Source organism: Macaca mulatta, chromosome 1 (genome assembly GCF_049350105.2).
Source record: "Macaca mulatta isolate MMU2019108-1 chromosome 1, T2T-MMU8v2.0, whole genome shotgun sequence".
Taxonomy (NCBI): Eukaryota; Metazoa; Chordata; class Mammalia; order Primates; family Cercopithecidae; genus Macaca; species Macaca mulatta.
In genome coordinates, this window is record NC_133406.1 from 39,742,329 (window position 1) to 39,747,544 (window position 5,216).

Consider the following 5,216-nt stretch of genomic DNA (forward strand, 5'->3'; position numbering starts at 1 on the left):
TAAAAATACAAAAAAATATTGGCTGAGCACGGTGGCAGGTTCCTGTGATCCCAGTTACTCAGGAGGCTGAGGCAGGAGAATCACCTGAACCCAGGAGGTGGAGGTTGCAGTGAGCTGAGATTGCGCCACTGCACTCCAGCCTGGGCGACAAGAGCAAGACTCCATCTCAAAAAATAAATAAATAAAAATAAAAAATAAAATAAAATATGGAAGTATATATCATTAGAAACAGTGAAAGATTTGAATGCAAGTACCTCTGGGGAACAGGACATGGAGGAGGTGGTCAGGAGTCTACAGGACTGCTAAGTGTTTTTAGCACATTTAACTTGTTTAAATTCAGGATCTGTGCCACTTTGATTAAAATTTAAAAGAGATCTAGGTGCCACTTTGGGAGGCCGAGGTGGGAGAATCACTTGAAGCCAGGAGTTCGAGAGTCGCCTGAGCAACATAGCAAGACCTCCATCTCTATTAAAAAATACATATATTTTTTAAAAAAATTTTTTTAAATAAAATAAAATTTAAATAAATTTACTATCAGAATTAAATAGTATCCCTCAAACACCTAGTATTCCTATATACCTACCGAGGTGAATACATGGAAAGTTAACAGTTCACTTAGAGTCATGGTTCTTGTGTCTGGCATGTTTGTCAAGCAGTTATCAACCTGCAGTGGCAGCTCCCTTACAGCCAATCATCCATGCAGAGAAACTTTTTTTTTTTTTTTTAAAAACACTTTTTATAGTGTGTTGTTTTTATTAAGTGGTCACACCCAAAGAGGTGGCGGTGGATCCTGTGGGGGAATGGGGCCGCCTAAGCCTCATGCAGAGAAACTCTTGCCTGTGTATTCAGGTAACAGCTGCCTCTGCAAGTCTGTGTACCAGAAGGAAAGAAAGTGGACAAGCTAGACAAACATAGGCATCTGTGGAGACAGATATTTTCACATTCATCTTTAACCCTGCTATGTGGACACCTACCATGACAGAAGTCTGAATTTTGGATCGTGTTGAAAACAACAACTAGTTCTAGTTCTCACCCTCATTCAGAGAGTCTGGACAAAGCTGTAGAAAAACAGAATGAACTCTTCCAAGTTGCTGAGATTTACAATATCTCCTTGTAGAAAAAAAATATCAGTTAGTTAGTCTGAAAAACACTTCCTACCTACAGGTGCTAGAATGCTTCACCCTGAAAGGTAAGTTTAGATGGGTCTTAGATAATTCAGCTTAGCAATTCAAGCAGGAGATCCAACCACCAGGTTCTCCTGAGGCCCATCCTGGTGGCAACTGTGCTAGGATGGGGGGCAGAGTGGGTGGGAGCCCATTTCTCCACAGGAAATCCAGAAACCATCCCACCAACTTCTCCAGGATTAACCTTAAATGCCTTCACCCTCCCTTAAATCCTCTCACTTTCTTCCTTTTGTCACTTCAAGCATTAGCTACATATCATTGTAACCCATGTTCAATACTCAGGAGGAAAAGAAGCAATCAGAAACTCACACCTTGGCTCACTTATTCAGAGACTAGGAGATCCAGAGAGGCAAAGGGACTTGCCCAAAGCTACAGAGCCATTTTGCAACAGAACCAGATGTAGAATCATGGATGGGGCTCCATACTGCCTAGCTCAGAGTTTAGCCTGTGACCTTCAGATAGACAGATAGAAATAGACGTCAAAGGCCGGACGCAGCGGCTCACACCTGTAATCCCAGCGCTTTGGGAGGCCAAGGCAGGTGGATCACGAGGTCAGGAGTTTGAGACCAGCCTGGCCAACATGGCGAAACCCCGTCTCTACTAAAAATACAAAAAAATTAGCCGGGTGTGGTGGTGCATGCCTGTAATCCCAGCTACTTGGGAGGCTGAGGCAGGAGAATCACTTGAACCCAGGAGGTGGAGGTTGCAGTGAGCCAAGATCGCACCATTGCATTCCTGCCTGGGTGACAGAGCAAGACTCTGTCTCAAGGAAAAAATAAAGAAAGAAATAGATGTTAAAGCAAGGTCAAGATCTAAACACAGTTGTAATTCTGAGGACTGTGATCCTTTCACCACTCCAAACTGCCTCACAAATCCATAATAATAAATTAAAATAAAATAAAGGGGGAACTATAAAATCCAACAAATCAGAGGCTTACTTCAGCCTGAGCTGCCCATTTTTAGGGGTTTAAACAATCCATGCATTCAGCAATGAGTTATTGAGCATGTATTTTGTCCTGAGGAACTTCCAAATGGAGGTGTCTAGTAGAGAGGTAGGTGCTGAGGTCTAAGAAGAGAGAGATCTGAGATGGTGATCATTGTCATAACAAAGGATGAGATTGCCCGGGGAGAACTAATACACTGAGAACAGAAGATGCCCAAATCCCAAGGAGCACCAGCCTTAGGATGGGAAGAGTAAGGGAAAATACAGGGAACTCGTAGAATGTACCCTAGTCTCTGAATAAGCGAGCCAAGGTGTGAGTTTCTGATTGCTTCTTTCCCTCCTGAGTATTGAACATGGGTTACAATGATACGTAGCTAATGCTTAAAGTGACAAAAGGAAGGAAGTGAGAGGATTTAAGGGAGGGCGAAGGCATTTAAGGTTAATCCCGGAGAAGTTGGTGGGACTGTTTCTGGATTTCCTGTGGAGAAATGGGCTCCCACACACTCTGCTCCCATCCTAGCATAGTTGCCACCAGGATAGGCCTAAGGGGAACCTGGTGAGGACAGGTATTTCCAGAAAGGGTCAGTAGGAGGCCACCCACTCTTCTGCTAAGTGAACTTAGTCCAGATCAGAACATGTGCTGCTCAGAGCTATGTGGTATAAAGGTTGGGCAAACATGCACTTTCACAGTGCTGAGGGCAAAGACCAAGAAGACTGAGACATGACCAGAAAGAAAGGTTATCACATGCTTAAAGCAAAGAGAAAAGGCGACGACAGTCACCTTTCATCTCATTAAGTGTGTTTTCTAAAAAAAAAATGTCACTTTGGAAGAAATTCCAAGTAGTAAAGTGGTGGGTCGGCCCAGGGAAGGGATTGGTTGATTGTTAGCTTTTGATTGGTCCAAGATGCAGGAGATTTTACGAGCAAAGAGCTCACATTCTCATCCCCCATGTCCTGATTACACCAGGCTCTCCCTGGAGGTTCACTCTGGCTGGGATTTTAGACTTGAGGAGTGTGGAGAGAGCTAGGAACCACGGCAGTAGGGCAGAAAAAGCCCAGGCTTTGGAGCAAGCAGCCTAAGTTTGAACCATGACTTCAATCCTTATCATTAGGGTGACCTTGTTAAGATTACATAAACTCCATGAGTCTCAGTGTTGTCATCTATAAACTGGAGATGATACTTACCTCAAAGGATTGAATGAGAGAGTATTTACAAAAAACTACCAATAGCTACTCAGCAAGTGCTCTGTCACCTCCTGCTTCCTCCTGCCCACCTTACTTTTGAGAGCCACCCTTGAGTGGGCAAGATAACTCATTATCATGGCTTCCTCCAACTCCTTCCAAATTAGAAACATTGTTCAGACTGACAATGATCTCAGCATTTTCTCTGTGATCCATCAGTAGGTGAGATTCTACCATTATGTCACTAAGCTATCGTACCCTGGGTATCACATGTTCCAATCATTGGGTATGAACTGGCATGCTTTTGTAACTCTCAGCTATTTACCTAGTTCTCTGGGAAAACACTACCTTTCTAGGAGCCATCAGAGGTAGTGGAAACTTGATGTGGTTCCTGATCTTCTGTCCACTCTAAATCCCTAGTATAAAGGTCCTCCGTTTAAAGACATACACCCATACCAACACACACAGACACACACAGAGTGATATGGCTAGGCAGCTGCTGCTGGTCAACATTAGTGAGATTTCCCTCTTCTGCTGTTGTAAACCACCAGCCATAGGTATTGTCCTGTCTTTTCTGGTCTCTCTCTCTCTCTCTCTGGCATATGAGTAATTCCTCATTTGCTCTTTTTTCCCTGAAGTTCATGCCCTCAAGCACCACAGGCAACCTGGATAAATTTAGCTCTTCTCAGGGCCTTTTCCTGACTTTGTTCCATGACTGTTGACGGTTTGGCTGCTCCCCAGAGAAAGCTTTGGCCTGGTTTCCCTCCCTTGGAGGTCTCATTTGGTTCTGGTGTCTGCTATGCCACTTGCATAATTGGTCATGACTCACTACAGGCTACGGTATGTACTTTGAGAATCAATCAGTTTGTGCTTTTGGAAGCTGAAATCCTTCATTCCAGCTTCGCATCCTTTGGATCTCCTTCCCTACGTTTTCCCTTACCCTAAACAGCCTGTGGCTACTGCTCATAGCTGTCATGCTTACTACCCATTAGGGCTAAGTGGGAAATGACTGGTTGGTGACTAATAAAGGCTCTTCCACTCTCTTCTCCAGGAGCAGGGCCTCAGATCCCGTGACCAGGATCCAGTACAGTCAGGATGTTCATTTAAAGTTTACTAGTTTGAATTGTTGTAGCTGAATATAGAGAGGCTGGAGTCAAACTACCTCTTTAAGCAACTAAATGAAAGAGAACTGCATGCAAAGGCCATTATGTGTTTAGACGTGCTCGTCTTCAAGGATCCAAAGTAAGATTGATGGATCATGCTCAAGCTTTCATCATTTTAGTTACTATTTTCTCTCTTCAATATAGGCTATTGATAAATTATCCAATCAGCAAGTATTTATTGATCACCAGCTTTGTGCAAGTAGCTACAGGCATTTCAGAAGTGAAGAGCATCATTCCCAGTCACTTATGGGGGGAAAAAAAGGTTTTTTTAAAAAAGTGAATTACAAAGGAGAGAGAAGTCATACAGGAAATGAGAGCTATTTTAGGGGATGTAGGTGACACCTTTAAAGGACCTGACATGGACTCTGCTTTCCTGGGGCTTGCAAACTACATGGAGAGATTGAACTGACCTACATGAAACAGACAAGAACCAGGATCACAAATAGGAACATGCTGAGGAGGCTTTATGGAGGGAGTAGGTTTACACCAGACCTTGAAGGGTGGGAAGGATTTGAATGGATACAGGGGAAAGGAAAGAATTTACCAGGATGAAAGAACAGCATGAACAAAGGCCAGAAGAGAAGACTGGCACAAGTTTCATGTATGTGTATGTTTTGGGGAGTGCCTGTAAAAAGCTGGTCTTACTCCAGTAGTAAATACATATGGAGGGGGGGCAGAAAAACAGGCTGAGGATGGTCAGCATCTAGGGCCTTGAGAGCTAGGCATGACCCCCAACTGCAGGAG